The sequence below is a fragment of the Sapajus apella genome, unplaced genomic scaffold (assembly GCF_009761245.1).
Source record: "Sapajus apella isolate SASKATOON/1434 unplaced genomic scaffold, GSC_monkey_1.0 scaffold42, whole genome shotgun sequence".
Taxonomy (NCBI): Eukaryota; Metazoa; Chordata; class Mammalia; order Primates; family Cebidae; genus Sapajus; species Sapajus apella.
This window is the reverse complement of record NW_022436982.1, coordinates 19,382,182-19,400,644: the sequence shown is the minus strand read 5'-3', so window position 1 is coordinate 19,400,644 and position 18,463 is coordinate 19,382,182. Positions and strand designations below refer to the sequence as shown.

Genomic DNA, 18,463 nt, shown 5'->3' with positions numbered 1-18,463 from the left:
AGAAACAATTTAAACAGAACAAAGCTTAAAAATTAGTATTCCAATTTTTTTACTTTTAGGGCATTTATCTATAAAAATGTAGAAAGTACTAATTAATAAATACACGGACTCTTTTTTATACCTCAAGTTATTCCCCTGTTGTGCAATTCAATAGATCAATCAAAAGGCAAATTTTTTGAGAAATCATGTTTTCCCTGAACGTGTAAAAGAGGAAGAAGTGGGGAAGAGGTGTTACATCACTGGTTAGAGGCCAATCTAATTTCAAGGAAATGCAAAGGCAGAAAAGTCTTATCAGCTCTAGTTCAATTCCTCTAACTACACTAAATCAAAATCTAATAAGGAAATGGAAATACCTGTGATTGATAGAGAAGTACAATACTAGGAATTCACCGGGTCTCCTCAAGGGCGCTGGTTTGCTTTCCTTCTCAGCCACCCTGCATCCTATCAGCCACCCTCCACTGCCCACTTACACTCAAGTTGGCCAAGAAGCCACTGAAGGCTGTCCTGTGCATCTTTTCAAATTTTGTCTCTCACGCAAATAGGATTCCCCTTGCCTCCCAAAATAATCTAAAAACAATATTAAAAGAAATAAGGTCAAAACAAAATAAAACAGAGTAAAATGTCCCTCGTCCAATTACACCTTACAATCTCTGCACTTACTACATTTCCCTGAACAATTAACAGATTTTAATATATTTCTGGCTGACCCAGAAGCCCATGTTCAATACGCATAAGGTAGAAAACAAGTGATAAGCTACACAGAAAATTGTGCCATCATTTGCTGAGGCTTCTGTTCATTAAGATCACAGCTATTTTTCAGTTTCCACATGATGTTCTGTATATAAACCACATATATCCCTAATATTGGAAGACCGTGATGGTCTTATCACTAAAAATTAACAGCTAGGAACTAAAGACAATATTCAGATTGAAAGTGTCCTGAGTGAAATCAAGGTGTAATGGATCACAGTTGAATGTTCTGCCCTATTTTAGTCTCTTCCAGAATGATGTATATATACATGGGCTCCACATACATGAGTGGAACAAAAATATTCGGAAAGCAAAAATTTCCACAAACTTCCAAAAAGTAAAACTTTACTCTGCTGCATGCTGAGTACTCTGCTGAATCCACTCAAATGAAGTGATATGTAAGCATTGTATTAGGTATTGTAAGTAGAGATTAATTAAGTATATAGGAGGATGTGCATAGGTTACATGCAAATACTATGACATTTTATACGGGAGACTTGAGCATTACGGTGTTTGGTATTCTCAGTGGGGCCTGAGGTAGTAGGCAGCTCTAGAACAAATCCCCCCAAAATACCATGGGATGACTGTAATTTCCATTGCCATATTTTCTTTACCTGTAAAATAGGAATACAGTATCTTCTCTGAAAGGATAAGTGGTTTTTCAATTTTACAAATTTTTCTCAGAAATAACTTTTTACTTTTTCTTACAGGAGAGCACATGAAATTTACTTTCTTAGTGAATTTCCTGTATACATTACAATATTATTAACCATAGTCCTCACCCTTTGTATTAAATCTCAAGGCTTATTCATCCTACAAAACTGCAACTCTATACCCTTTGACCAAGATCTCTCCATTCCCCGACCTCCCCACCTCGGTTAGCACCATTCTACTCTGCTTCCACGTATTCAACTTTGTAAAATTCCACATGTAAGTGAGAACAAAAGCATTTTGTAGAACATAAACTGTGGCCTCATTTTTTAAATGCATTTGATTTGGATATCCAAGAATCTTTTTATCTCAAGAATGCTATAACAAATAAATAACTGCGAATGCCATTCTTAGTTATTGTTTGGTACTAGGTTCATCCTTATACTACATTCTTCCTCAAGAACAGAATATGTAATATGATAGATTTGAAAGCAATGATTGGGCTTGGGCTGAAACAAAGTGATGGATTGTGCCTGGAGTTTTGGTGGTTTAATGGCTTAGATTTAGGATAAAATTTCATTTTATGAAAGCAACATGAAAAGACCATCATTGCTTATAATATTAAAGTCTGATAGAAAGCAATAGTAAGTTTTCCATCATAGGCATGGGGCTTAAAGGCAGATTCAACTCAGAGTATCAGGATTCACTCTCAACTTTACTGGAATTCTCCATAAGAAGAACAAAAAGAAAAAAATATCAGAAATACAGAACAAAATATTGAAAGACCCAGGCCAAATTCTTTTTAGTAATTTTTTTCTTTTATGCTGATGGTATACATAAAATGTTGTCATTCTGATAAAATACATGTTATTTCCTTTTGAATGAATCAAACTTTAATAAAATTCATTGAAATATGATTTAGAACAATGATCAGGTAAAATTTTTAACACTAATCCAGAAGATTTAATTATTATAAACTTTAATTCCCTGTCATTGTTAAATATAGCATTAACAGAATAATTAATTAGGATGATATGTACTATACATTTTAAAGAGCATTTTTTTTCCTAAAATCTAAATGATGACAATTTGGTTTTGTAACATATGCAGAAAATATTAATTCATTGAGATATGGATCATCTCCCTTTTAACAAGCTAATAAACAATATTTGGAGAACCTTTTTTGGCTGAAGTCTATTAGGTAAAATGACCATTAACAAAAACAATGAGGCTGGGCACAGTGGCTGACCCCTATAATCTCAGCACTTCAGGGGACAGAAGCAGGAGTATCATTTGAGTCCAGGAGCTTGACACCAGCCTGAGAAACATAGTAAGATCACCATCTCTACAATAAATTTAAAAATTGGCCAGGCAGGGTGGCATGCACCTGTAGTTCCAGTTACTCATGTAGCTGAGATGGGAGGAGCTCTTGAACCCATGAGGTGGAGCCTGCAGTGTGCCATGATCATGCCACTGCACTCCAACCTGGGCAACACTGCAAGACCCTATCTCAGGAAAAAAAAAAAGCAATGAATATATAAGCTTATTAGTCTTAAAAAATATTTCATATGAACTTTATTAACATAAGCATATATTTTAAAATTAGTCCAGATAATTGCTAATCATATTTTTAAAATAAATATTAGACCAATATAGCCAAAGAAACCTCAGAAATAAACAACTGTAGTTTTTCTGCTAATTCTGTTTTTTCAGTGGACTAATAATTAAAAACACCTTTCTTGTTTGGATACCAAATGGCTTCCCAATTTATCACAAACTTGCATGGGTGGGGAAGTTGTGGAAGAGAGTAAGAAATCTTTTCTAAACATGTGTAGAAAACTACTACTAATTTTAAAAGCTAATTTATCAGTGCAAAGATTTCTGCCACCTATCATTGTCTAAATGGATTCCCAGTTTGCTGGTGAGATCTTATTTTTAGACTGTGGTATCCTTGAGGATACAGCCTGTGTTTTTTTATTTCTAGAGGTCAGTATAGGGCATGAAATCTTAGCAAGTACTCAAAACTATCTGCTGAATAAACAAACAGTAAGGATGAATGTTTTAAAAATGAATTAGGAAACATTTTTCTTGAATATCTCTCTATAGACTTGAAATAAACTATACTGTGGAGAAAGCAGAGCTACTTTGGATTTTCATGAATCACATATTTTCCTTGAACTTAAGTAATATGAATACTGGCATGAAAACTTACAACAGTACTGTAATCATGGTTTTTAAAAAAAAATATCGATTTTCCCCAATGTTGTTGATAATAACCACTCCTTACATATGTCAGTTGTAAGCAAGCTTTTTCATGTCTTATTATGGTGCTAATTTAAATCAATTTTGCATAATTATTTTTATAAATATACTTTAACATTTTTAAGTATTTAAATTTTTATTTTATCTCATTAAGAATAATTCACTTACTCTTCCTTTAATCAGATGACTCACAACTTTGCATTTTCTCTGTATCTTTTTAAGACATATAGTAACAATAGAAGGAATCTAAAGCTATTGTGTTAAACTGACTTTAAAAATAATTATATAGGAAGAGAATCATATGCATTCAAGACATTAGACTCTTGAAATAAACTTTACGATTCTTTTTTTTTTTTTTTTTTTTGAAATGGGGTCTCTGTCACCCAGGCTGGAGTGCAGTGGCACAATCTCGGCTCATTGCAGCCTCCGCCTCCCAGGTTTAAGCAATTCTCCCACCTCAGTCTCCTGAGTAGCTGGGATTACACGAGAGTGCCACCATGCCCTGCTAATTTTTTGCATTTTTAGTAGAGACAGGGTTTCACCATGTTGGCCAGGCTGGTCTCAATCTTCTGACATCAGGTGATCCACCCACCTCAGTCTCCTAAAGTGCTGGGATTACAGGCATGAGCCACAGCGCCCAGCCACGATTCTTAATAGTAATTCCCACATTTAAACTATACAATGTTCCACTCGAACCCATTTACAAAAGCCACACTCCATTTCAGTGGTCAAAACAGTTAACACTTAATTGTTCACTTAATTTCTCTGAGCTATATTAATTACACATAAATTCAAATTGTTTGCAAATTAATGTATGCTTGATTTTGAAAATATTCTAATGAAAAAGCTTCCTTTCTAGCCAGGCTTTACCACTACATAAGAAAGGATCTGATAGTTTGGCTCTTTCAGCCCATCTGAGATGTCTCTTTATAATTGTATTTTAATTTTATTAGAGTGCATTACTGACATAGTTTCTCTTTCACATAAACCCAAACCAAAACTAATTTAATGCCATGTTCCTGGTGATTCATTATGAAATGGGGACATATAAGCAAATCTTATATTTTTGGAATCCTAGAAATTCTTTTATCTCTTTTACTTCTTTTAAAAATTTTAGGTAGTTGTTTTTATTACAATTACTATTACTATGTATACCACCTACTTATAAAAATGCTTTGAGGAGGTTTATAGGGGGAAAAAAAACAGAGGTAGAGAAATTCCCTTAAACTAAGTATCAGAAAAAAGGTGCCCTAAATATCACAGGAAAATCAACTACATAAGATTTCATTTTATATTATTTCTACATTCACATACAGGTAATCCCCAATTTACTGTCGATTCATGCTCCAAAAGCTCACAGGTAAGTTAACAGTCTGGAACTCAATGAATTCTATTGAACCAATATCACATTAGGTTATCAGGTTGTTATACCAGCACTCAAAGCCCAATCCAGTCCTGAATGCTACTCAATCATCATACCAACAGTACCAACAGGAATTCTGAGTCTAAAGAGGGTGGCCTTATGAAGAATTATGCCAAATGAGAGATCAAGCATTTCTACAATAAATTCATTCATTCAGTAGACATTAATTGAGCATCAAGAGGTTACAGAGTGTCAGCTTTACATGTACTAATTCTGGAATTTAAAAGGCCTAATTCCTAAATATAAACCGCAGATAAAATAATGCCTTAAATAAAATAATGTATGTAAAATTCATGGCACATAAAAAAAAATCTTTACTAATTTTAATTCTCTTCCTTTTTGCTGAGGAATAAGAAGAAAGAAGGGAAGTTCTCAGCTTTACATAAATTCTTGAAGGAAGCCAGGCTTAATTTCAAAACCCTCCTCCCTCATCTTTTGCACTCCTCTCCACCTTCCCTTCTGGGCTCCAGGACCCCGTGTAAGACACTCAGGAGCCAACCACCTTAGACCTCTCTCTGTTCCAGGCTCTAAAAATACCCCCTCTCAACCCAACTTTCATCCCCATCCTGCAGCCACTAACGTCTGCCAGGTGATAAAGAAAAGCAGATGATGAAGTAAAAACAATTGCTCTCAGTAATTGATTTTTTCTAAGAAAAATCATATGTACCCCAATGAACTTCTAATCAGGGGTATTTTAAATCAGTATAAAAATGGTATAAAATAATTCAGGAAGAGTACAGTTATAATATTTGGGGCAGAGAGAAAGCCACTCATTTATTCATTGATTCAGCTTTTATGAAGTACCTTCTATCTTCCTGGATAGACACATGTCAGCGATCATGTCCTCATAGAGCTTTGAGATCATCAGGGACAAACTTGTCCAAGCTATATGACTATTTCCAATGGGTATTAACAAATATTTGTTGAACAGAGTAAATAAAATGCTATAAAGAAACTTAGAGGGCAACAGAAATGCAGAATAAAAGGCACTAACAGAATAGAGTGTCAAGGAAGACTTCTTTGTTGAAGGCTTCTCCTACAATGTAAGTCCCATGAGAGCAGAGATACAGTCTATATCCAAATGAACCTTGAATTTCAAGAACCCAGAATAATTTCTGGCACATAGTAGGCACTTAACTAAAAATATGTGAAAGAGAAAAAGAAGATCAGCTTAAGCTTAGACTTGAAGAATGAATAAAAATTAGCTGGAGAAAATGGGATTAGTAGAAGTGAAGGCATTTAAGTAGAAAAAAGTAGCACTTTTTGGCAAATTTAAAGAGAAAGCAGGTTGTACAGATATGAGGCAGAAGTTCAAGAGAGAGAAGTGAGAAACGAGTTTGGAGAGGTGGGCAAAATCCAGATCAAACTGGGCCTTGCAGGATGTGTAAAGAATTGAATAAACTTTTTTCCTGAGACAGACTAGCCCACTCCCCTGGAAAGCCTAGCTTGGATTGAACTTTTCACGATCATCCCTCACAACAGTTCTGAGGCAGTGGCATGTGGATTCTGGTGGTGAGAGGCAGAGGGAGAGCGGAGAAATGTCATCTGCACGTTCGCAAGATGAGTAACTCAGGCTCCCGAGCTGTAGGGGTGGAGCTGCCACTCTCACTAGAACAAACCACCAAGAAATAAATACAACAGGGATATCTGAATCCTTGGCCCACAGCTTTTCCATGAAAAAAAAAAAAAAAAAACATATCTATCGTTGAGACATTTGTTTATAAGTTCACATTGCTATCTCAGCATGCTGGGAGAATTCATTGAAAGAAAGCCCTGAAAATGAGAACTATTTGCTCCTGAATTTATCTATGAGCAAGTATGTGTGTGAGAGAGAGGGAGAGAGACCAGGAAAGACAGAGCGAGGGAGAAAGAGGCAGTTCTGTCAGGGGGCTGACTGTAAAAGAATGGAGGATTACACACTTCACTGTTCAAGGGTGACAAAGGGAAAACGAGGCTGGCACCAAGCAGGAAGCCCGGTCCTGCCTGAATAAAACACTGCACATTTATGCAATCCCTGGTACGCACCAGATCTTTTATCACAAACTATTTTGATTGCATAGAAAGAAAAGTGCTAAGTAAAAATTATTTACTCCAGATCTATTATGAAAAGAACAGATTAACTCCCTAACACTTCGTTCTTTTTGAAGGTGTATTTTCTACCTTCCTGGTATGATTTATATTAATGAGAGGTTTAAAACAGGTTTTAACTTAAGAATGATTGCTGATGGTGAAGTGCAGTAATTATACACCTTATGACAGGACACGTGAATGGCTCCTACAAGAGAACTGCATAACATGCCAAGCTAATCCTCCTTGCATAAAAAGAGAGAATACTTTGCAAGCTGGCCGATTTTAAGCTCCAGTTAACAAAAACCCTTTTTGTTGGCGTCTAAAACAAGAATGGGTTAACAAAAGCAAGGAGGAAAAAAATATCATTTTTTCCCTCCTTCACAAAATATAGTGTTACAGGACTTAAAGGTTTTGAAAAGCCACGATGTGGCTGAAAGACTTGAGAAAGAAACAAGGTCTTCGCCAACAGCCACACACTAAAAGATCTCAAGGTAAATTGCAGTTTCTTCTCAGTATGGAACAGTATGATTTTACTCTAGTTTTTAGTTGTTGTTTTATTTTTGATTTTTAATGAGTTAAAGGTGTAGAGAGGGAAGGAGCAACACTATGGCTAGGTAAGAATGAAAGGGGTTCATGGATGTTAGGAAGAAAAAAACATATGCCATGGTGGGCAAGTCAATAGTGTTTGTGCTGTTTCTGCATGGCTGCGTTTTCTCATACAAGAGCCACTTCTGGACAATAACGAGACCCCGTAAAGCATCTGCTTAGGGATTACGACCCCGTCACACTGGGAATGTTAGGTTAACACAGACCAGCCATGGGCTTAACTCTGTGCATGCCTGTCTTCCTGCTGCAAAACACACCAAATGCACAGTGGTCCTTGATTCTTCTAAATCATTTGCCACCAGGAAAGAAGATACTCAGCTACTGACACACCACCTACCTGCTCAAGGAAAGAAAAAATAAATAAACAAAAGCCACCAGATTTACTTCACATCATGAAACTTGTTAGGGCAAGGGAGACAGGAAGACGGAAGGTTGCCAGGTGTGAGGAATGAAGTCTGGAAGTCCATTTTAAAGTATTAGAGAGCTAAGGATGAAGTGTCAGCATTTCTTTTCTAAGAATTACTTTCATCTTGGAAACTTTCAAATGAGAAATGAAAGGAACCAAATTCTTATATTTTTCTATGGCACTTAATTGATTTACAGAATCCTAAAGCGTAACAAGCTTCTGTAATGAGTTGAACTATTTAGCTTATTTTATTTAAACGTTTATTTCAATTCTTTTGCCTATGTATTATTGTCTGTGATTATCCTGGTCTATAATCAAAGAAATCATGAGTGCCCCCCACCTATTTGCTGAGCTCGCTAAAGCAGAGTCCAGGGCTGCCAAGGATCATCTAGTAAACTGGCATGCTCAGTGGGACAGGTCAAGAGGGCAGGCCTGCCCCCAGCTTCCTCCTTCTGCTAACACATGCTACATTTGTTCTTGATAGGATAGAGCAGAAAGTCACCACTCTTTAAGAAAACCAAGGTAAAGAACAGAAAGTTTAAGTTGTGGCACTTCCTAAACAATTTATGTCATTACTGCTCTTCAAAAGATCCCCTATAGACATGTCATTTAGCCATAAAGATAGTACGTTGCGTTGCAAATGCAAAATCACACAAATACTGATTTAAACATTTTACTTCCAAATGTAAGTAATGAGTAAACTATTTATATCCCTTCATGAGAAACTAGAAGCTGAAATTTTCAGATGTGAAGGAATTTCTAAGAAAGTAATCCCAAAAATTTTCAGGAAAAACATCTAACAAGTTAACCATAAAGAGCTTTGGTAAAGTCTGACATCCAGTATTTAGCTGTTTTGCTATTATAATTATTTTTTATTTTTTTGAGATGGAGTCTCGGTCTGTAGAGTGCAGTGGCATGATCTCAGCTCACTGCAACCACTGCCTCCACAGAGGCAAGTCTCCTGCCTCAGCTCTCAAGTAGCTGGAACTACAGGCCTACACCACCACGCTCTGCTAATTTTTAGTAGAGACAGGGTTTTGCCCTGTTGGCTAGGCTGGTCTTAAACTCCTGACCTCAGGTGATCCACTCGCCTCAGCCTCCCGAAGTGCTGGGATTACAGGCATGAGTCACTGAGCCCAGCCTTGTTTTGCTATTATTCTTTAATAACTATTTGCAAACTGCAAATATTGAAAGGTGAGCATAGGTACAAACACAAAATTAACTAGTAGTCTGAGCTGAAATATTGCAGCTTAATTCTAGTCTATTAATTTTGATCTGAAATAATGACCCAGAGGCACTTTTATCACCACCAGCACTCATTCCAATATTCAAAAGGAAAACTGTTATATAATTGATATAATATCTTACTTATAGATGCTTTACTTAGAGAAACCATCTATCAATTGTAGTTAGCAAAACAAGAGTCAAGGGCATTGTTTTATTGTGTCACATGTCAAGGAAAGGAGGCTTAGAGAACTTCTGTGACTCTTGGAAAATCCAGGATTGAAGCCTGCAGTCCTTTGACTTATTGAACAGTCAAACCTAGGATAAATTATCCTGAGGTAAAATGTCTGAGCATTACTCTCTAGACTGGACAGCAGAGAGAGATGAGTGTTCTCAGCATCAAAAACCAGATCACAAAGGCACACACATGAAATCTAAGGACATGCAATAAAAGTACTGGAACAAGAATCACCACATTTAAGAGAGAAGCTACCTCATGGTGTAGTAGGATAAGAAAGAATGAGATTAGTAAGAAGAGACAGAAAAGTTTATTATTATTACTCTCGGTGTTTTTTGGTCTTTTTTTTTTCTTTTTTGAGATGGCATCTCTCTGTCACCCAGGCTGGAGTGCAGTGGCACGATCTCGGCTCACTGCAACATCCGCTTCCAGGGTTCAAGCGATTCTCCTGCCTCAGCTTCCTGAGTAGCTGGGATTACAGGCACAGGCCACCACACCCAGCTAATTTTTGTATTTTTAGTAGAAGCAGGATTTCTCCATGTTGGTCAGACTGGATTCAAACTCCTGACCAGGTGATCCACCCTCCTCAGCCTCCCAAAGTGCTGGGATTACAGGTGTGAGCTACCATGTCCGGCCTACTCTTTTTTAACATTTTAATTTAGTTATGCTTTGTAAAACTAACTTATTTTTAATTTAATTTATATAAATGTAACTGAAATTTTATTAAATATTCTTAAATTTGGTGATGTATGCATTTGTTCATTGAAGTCTTATATTTTTGGTATGTTTTAACTATTTCAACATACATTTTTAAAACCCAGATCCAAGAGGATCAGAATAACAATAGTGAGGTGAAATCACTGGATCAAACAATTAATTGTAGGGGACAAAAAAAAATAGCTTCAAAAACGCTCATTTGGTCTATTTGAACAAATGTTAAATAACCAAATATTTTAGATTTAAATCTTTCACTATTCTTGGGGTTCAAATGCAGCAATCTGAACTGTTTTGGGTTTCACAACAGGTAGGTACTTAATAAATGTATGCCTATGGAGGATAATGATAATTTTACTCAAATGAGACATTACAAAAAATGTTATACGATTGAAAACAAAATAAAGAATAAACACCAAGCTCTGAAAAAAAGACTTCACACTAATTCATTCCATCGCAATCCTTTATAATTCAGGCTTGAAAGTTTTTGGATAAAAATGATCTGATGTTCAAAGGACAACATTTAAAACTTGGAAGGCAGATTAATAGAGGAGAATGTCTTTGTGTTTAGGACCTCTCAGTATTGCCAGCCCCACCTTGTTCCTTCCCAGCTGTAAAAGCCTATGTGAGACCTTAGTGCTGAAAGCCTCAGGTTCCTTATCTGTAAATGATTAGATTAGATAACAAAGGCAACAACCAAGTTTATACAGTTTGGTTGACAACTTTGACATATACTATCTCACTCTAAAAGATCCCTTTGGGTTTTCATGGGTTACAATCTTGATTTTACACACAACTCTTATTAGGTTATATGTTACTTACCGAAGTCCAAGAATTACAAAGTATAGTTGTTCCGCTAATTTATTTCTTATTTTTTAAAAAAGCACTGTTGTACTGCCATAGATAGAAAAACTCTAATCTTAATGTACCGCTGAATTACAATTAGGTGCTAAATCACCTTCAAAGAATGAACCTTTTGTTTTGGGGCTCACCCAAAAGCATCACTAGGACCTGATGCGTACAAGAAAAAAGAAAAATAGTAACCTGGGCAGTAAGAGTTTTGCCAGAAGGAATGCTTGTCCTTATTAGAAACACCACTTACCCCAAGCCTTGAACTTTAACTATGAAACTTTACCCACAGGGTTTTTAACCCAATTACTACTGGAAGCTCACCAAATGTATATAAATTCACAATAAAGAATAAATGCCTGATATTACATTATTTCCTAAAAGCAGATTTTGATGGAAGACAAGAGGCTGAACTCCAATAACAAGAGTGTACTGGATATTTTTTAAAGACACATTTAAACCGTAGCATTGATCATAACACAATAATCACTATACCACCATCTTCCATTCCTCCAACAAAGCCTCTTAACAAAGACATGTGTATGCATTACAGCTACCAGTTTCCATGGAACTGCCCACTAATAGCTAAAGTAAATTGACATCTTTATGAATTTAAGGTTCTCTATAATGTATGACTACTGCATTTGACTGTATTTTTCAAAATTGACCACAAAATAAAAGCTTATCTTTTTAACTTCTCTCTGCCCTTGTGTTTGCAATCTCCAGAGAAAGCACTCCTTAATTTCATCTTAGTGGTCAGTAATCTTTAGTGATTGAGACCGAAATTAAAATTTATTATTTGAATTCTGACAAGCTGCTTATGTTTGTAATTATCATAAAACTATGCCATACCACAAATGCCCTAGACCACGGGTATGGGTGAGGGGTTGATAGGAAATGATCCATTTTCATCTATCTAGATTTAGGACGATGCGTGTAGAATCGTAGGACCACTTAAAATAACACTCATCCATGCTGGACTAACTGAAGAGGGAAGTCACTATCCTCTTTTAATAGACCAAACAGTCCTCACGTCATTGCTAGAATTAAATTCCAGAGAATTTTTTGGATTCTATTTAATGAATGAGGATATATTTTTCATGTGGTGTCATTGTTTCACTACTTCCCATGTTTATTTGGACAGATTCATAGCACTGGGTAGGAAATGTATTGGTTGGCAACTTCAGTTTTGGAAGAGAAAGTAAACACATGCTGATTAGCAAACAGTAAACTCTACTGTGTTTAATTTTGGCTTCTCTTTAAAAAAAAATAAAAACACAAAAAAGCCACTATTTGGTGTTGTGTTCCAAGTAGGAGCATTTGTCCCTAAGTTCTTTCCTAACCCCTTACTGGAGGGCTTCCAGAATTGCTCTCATTTTTTTCTTCTTCCCCTAACACCAGTGGCAAACGCCAACATTATTTAAGAAAATACTTGTGCATATGGTATCCTACTAGCACAGATTTGCCATCCAGTTGAACAGTAGGGCCACTAACCCACACAAACTAAACTGCAAAATTATGAACTGCATCAACATAAACAATTGTATTTAGCCCTAATAAATTCAAGGTAAAATCACACTTCTAAAATTCCTAAAAGGCTACTTCACTGAAAACTATCAGTTCGGAGAACTGAAGGTGGTAAATATGACAACAATCTAAAACTTCCAATGCTCTCTGTAGAGCCAATTTCTTTCATTTAACTCATTTCTCCTGATTTACTATGACTCCCCCAATTATTCTCCAAGCTTTAGTCATTCTTAGCCCTTTTCTCATCCAACTTCAGAAGATCTCATCCAACTTCAGAAAACAAGTACACTAACACCCAAAAGAGCTGAAGGGCAGCACACACTGGGAAAACCTTGGCCCCCTAAGATATACCACTGCCCATTGGGTACAGAAGCTTTTCATTATGTCTATATACCTTTTCATAAAACAGAGCTAATGCCTGATCTTGTCACTGCTCGTGATTACTACTCATTATTAATGACACTTTCCATGACGCTTCCAAGGTATGCACAATTTTGTACCCACTAATCAGATGGGAAAGCGGAGGCATCTAGAAGTTAAATAACTCCTGAATAGTCCATTATAAGAGGTCAGCACCATCTCTTGATGATCTACATTGTTTCTTACTCAATAAACAGTTATCGGGGATCTACCAGGCTCCTCACAGTGCAAGGTACTCTGTAGATATGTGATCTACCATATTCTGGGCTTTGGGCAGAAGAGCAGATGATCAAAGTCCTAACCCACATGAGGTTTACAATCTAGGAGGGGTATGAAACAGTAAACCAAGAAACAAATGAATATGAAATATGTCAGGTAGCTATAGGGCAAACAGTACAGAAGGTAAGGAGAAAGAGAGCTGAGAAGAGAGTGGTAGCTGGAGTGGTAGGAGATTTTGGGGGCACACATAATTTGAATCTTCCTCTCAATGAGGTAAGGGAGCAAGCCCTACCTGACACCATCTGAGAAAAAAAGGGTTCCCAGCAGAAAGGACAGACAGAGGGAAGTGCCTGAGGCTCAGCTGTGCTGGAGGGATGGTAGGACGGCTAGTTAGTATTGCTAATACTGAAAGAGCAGAAAGAATGACTGGGGGGAGAGGGAGGCAGAGGTCAGATCATACAGCAACTGGAAGTCACAATTAAAAGTGGGGGCTGCAAATATAAATGAGACTACTCCAGAGAGACGGAGTCTTGGGAAGAGTTGAACACATAAGGTTACACTAAAAATTCACCTTATTAAAAGCAGTTGATGCTTTTCCCTGCCATCACATAAAAACTCTATGTGCACAAACAGACAGAAGGGTGCATGCACTGAATTTTATATACTCTAGGAAACATTTTCACGTTGGTTGATTCAGTCAAATACAAAAAAGTTGCAGAACAGCATGAGTACCTAAGAGAGACCCAAAGCATTTCCTTCTGTAAAGCCCTGCAGCTGAGGGCTTACATCCGCCTGGTCCAATCAGTTCATTTCCAAACAAAGGTAGGAAATGGCTGCATCCTAGTATTTCATTGTGGACTCATGAGTCAGTGCTTTGGAACTTGGTATCTTTGGGAGTGAGTGTCTATTCTCCACGTCTCTTGCCACAGGGGGAAAAAAGTACAGATAAACAGTAACATAATTTCACCCAACTGAGATATAAATCTGTGGGCTTCTCCACCCTTCTCAAAAATAAATGAATGAATGAAGGAAATTCAGTTCCTGCTTTTTTTTCTTTCCCTCTCTCTTTTGTTTCCTAATTCCCAGGACTCCCTTGTGTCTCCTAAACAGCCTAAGGTCAACTGATGGTGAAAGTACATCATATGATAATTATTCAAAAGCTGTTATGTTATACAATATAGTTTATAATAGGAAAGGAGGTTACATTTGATTCTGCATACAAGAGCAGTCAGTAATGCGCCCATTACATAGTGATTCGAAGAAACTAAAATTAAGAAATTTGTCCTAAAGAACAAATTGATTCTCCTTCATCATTTAACCAAAAAGGCTTGTAGTATTTTATATTCACAATGGTACACAGGAGAACAGCAACTTAACTTTGAAAACTATTTTTACAGAATAGTCACAAAGAAAATAATATAAATCCCATTAAGTCTTTTTGTAAAAAGCTTCCATAATTTCTGAATCCACAATGTACAGAGAGCAAAAGAAGAAAATGGCATGTGTATATGTTCTAAGAATATTACTTCAAATGAATAAGGCTTAGAGGTATAGTTAACATACAAACTATTTCCTTCAGGAAAAAGTACAGGAACTCCTGGATGGACACAACACTTATTTCTGATGAAAGTTACAGAAGAAACTACCAGTTGTATATGATCTAATACTACAAGTCACCTATTATCTATGAAGGCAAAGGGAAAGAAAAAAGATAAGGAAACAACATTTAAATAATAATGAGAAAGGAATCTCTAACTTAAAGGTATTTAAATATATAAATCCAAGTATTAGCCAAATTATTTTATAATGATATCCACGTGATCAATGTTGCATAACCAAAAGAACCTTACATGATTACAATGAGAGAAGCTCAGAAACAGGACATTTCTAGCTACAAATAGTACAAATTATTTTCAGAATATTGAAGAAATCTGGTGTTTTCTACCCAGCAGAATGGATTATGAAAACAGTGAAAGATACCCTCCAGAGAGAGACTGAAAGAGTTTATATATGAAAGAGAACATTACATTTCACTTTTCCAATGTAGAAATAAACTGAAAAAAAAATCCAGAGGGGATAGTGAGGATGAAGAGGGATAAAATCATAGAAAGGAATAAGTAAAAATGTAATAAAAAAACAGGAATATGGTTTTCACTCATATTAGTTTTGTCCTTCCATTAAAAATTATATCTTAAAGTCATTACTCTTAACTATATTGCCAATTTCTCAAATAATACACTGGTCAAGTTCCAAAATTTCATTAAATACATAAATTGCATACATAAAAGTTACTGTGTAGCCTGTGGAAACATTTTAAATTTTCTTCAGCAAAATTGGGCCTAAAGTTTGGAAAAATTCCTAGAGATTGAAATTAATCTCTCTCTCTCCCTCTCTCTCTCTCCCTCTCAACAGATAACATTACCCTACTATATATCCTGCCATATATCTTTATACTCCAATTTCCTACCTAGTCCCCTATTCAGACAAGTATAATGCTTCCATTTTGAAGCATATGGCTGGGGAGCCAAAAGAATTTAAATTGCCTTCAAAATGTGCATCGCATTATAAATGGTGTGAAAAAAGATCTTACTATTCAGCTCTCAACTTGGAGCATAAAGCAAAGAAGAAGCAACACAAGACTGCTTCAAACTTTATCCAAAAACTCAACAGCTTCACTTGTTTATAGAGGTACAAAAAGTATGCGACACAGTTTATAAAACAAGAACGATGTACTGTATGCAAAAGTAAAGTTAAAAGCAAAGTATAGTAACAGCCCTATCTCGTTACAAACACTTGGCAGCATGTCTAAAGTACCATGGTCAAAAACATGATACCGTCTGCGTTGTACTTCTGCCAGAAAGCACTCCCTAAGTCCAAGTCTCTTTAGCCATCATCACCACCTCATTTGGCAATCTCTCCCAAGCCTCAGTTCATCTACTCAAAATTACTCCACAGAAAGCAGACAAACTCTCCAGCTTTGTAGGCTGCAAGTATCACAATGAAGTAACATTGGCAAGTGACAGCATAAGATGGAGCTCTGAGGTTAGAAAGCCAGGACCAGCTAAACTGTATCCTCAGAGCTTATTTACATATCAAGTTGAGCAGAGCTGTCTTCATTTTGGTAAGTCAGGGTTTCTTCTCTACTCTCACAGTAATTCCAATGGGTCTTTCTGAATCAGCCGCAGCTGAGAAAGAAGGCACATGGCGAGAATACACTCAGGCACCGAATATCTTTTAGGCAAATGAGGGGCAAATGTATTTGGCAATTACCTGCCATTTAACCATTTCCGGGCTGGGCTTTCGAATAATTCCAGAACCTCAAAAACTGCCTCCATAGTTAGTTACACTTAACGGACCAGGCCATTACCAAGGCTAAGTAATAAAAGACTATGCATCAAGGCTTAGGTGATAAGTAGATAAACAGGCTATATCAATATCAACATCTATATCTACCTGTGGCATTTATAACTAAAAAATGACAGTGCAAAATATAAAACATAAATGTGGCAACGAAAAGAGGAGTGGCAGGAGAGAAGCAGCTGCATGAATTATTAATTTTCTTAGGGCATGTAGGAATTGGCTTCCAAATTTTTCTTTAATCCACCTCCTCCAAAGTAGCATATTACATAATTCAAAAACACATATATTGTCATCTTAAGTTTACAGCTTGCCATATTTCCTAGAAAGTAAACAATAATTAACAACATATCTCATAGTTGTTCCCTCCCCACCTTTCTTCAAGAAACTTTACACTTTGAAATGTAGATACATAAGCTACTTCTGGATCAGGGCCCACAAACATATGTTTCGAAAGGAATAATATGTACAGGTTAGTCTGGTGTGTACCAGATGTAAGAAAAAGCATATTTGAAAACAGAAATATCAGTATTCAATGCAGAAATATATTTTTAATTAAATCCCATTCTTCTTCTCCTTATAGACACAGAATCAAAGAAAACCAATTGTATGTATAATTTTTTTTATCTTTTTCCTCAACAGAAATCCCAATTTGGCTCTGCACTCTAGATTCTTTACATACACAAGATCACAAGACAAGAAATGGTCATTTATAAATTGTCTTCTCTCAGAGTGAGCCTCCTACAATATGCTGATATTCAAGCAAAAGAATTTGTTAGAAAAGCAAAAGAAATTCCAAATGTTAAACCTATACGGCAAACCAGCCAGCAAAAGGCTACAAAGTCCACATGTCTATCAGGTATTTCACATGTTAAACCTCAATTACCAAAAATTTTAAGATTCTCTGTAATCATAACTAGTGAGTCTTCATTTTTCATATGATTCTCAATGCAAAATGAGCACATTATCTGCACACTAAAAGAATTTATGTATTCTTTCCCCACATATGGAAATATGCATGAGAGTGTTAAAAAAAACAAATTACAAATATCCACTCTCTAGAAGTTTGAAGAGTCTAAAGTTTGGGTTGTATTTACTTTTTCCAGTGCAAACCTATAAGGTATTCCTTCAGACTTAGAAAAGTTATTACGAGAAGTCCTGTAGGAAGAACTAGATTGGGGATTTAGATCACCCATGCCTAACCTTTTCAGGGCATCATGATCTCTCCCCTTGTTCTATACATCAGAGATGTCACTGAAGTGAAAGCCAAGTTTTAATTTAGAATTTAATAAAAATTGATTAAGCATCACAGAGCACAAACAAAGCTGCTCCATAAATCTTTCAGCCCTTTTTGTGCTAGGAAGAAAGCAAGCACTGTCTGCTGAAGCAGATGACAGATGCTGGCTTAAAGATAAGTATTATTTATACTTCTGTACCAGATTTCTTCTTATGCATATCTTATCATGCATGGGTATATGATCAACAAAGCAATTATTTTATATCAGTCAAAGACATTCAAATGTACGCTGGCTCCACAGGAATGCTTTAAAGAGTTCAGGTCTAGGGTTCAATGAAACCAAGATGGAGAGAAAGAAAGTTTTGAAAGAAAAACAAATACTGAAATGGTTGTGATTTGAAATGTACTTTCACACACAGGCTAATGAATATATATGCACTGAAAATAACTTTGTTCTGAACATATGCCTATGCATTTTAAATAAATGATGCATGTTTGAAAGATAAGAGG

At 36.2% G+C, this 18,463-nt stretch overlaps 1 protein-coding gene across 18 annotated transcripts in view; it reads right to left on the bottom strand.

Moving 5' to 3' along the window:
- NFIB (nuclear factor I B) overlaps positions 1–18,463 on the bottom strand; it is a 443,164-nt gene that overhangs the window by 142,443 nt on the left and 282,258 nt on the right. The gene's annotated exons all lie outside the window — the stretch shown is intronic.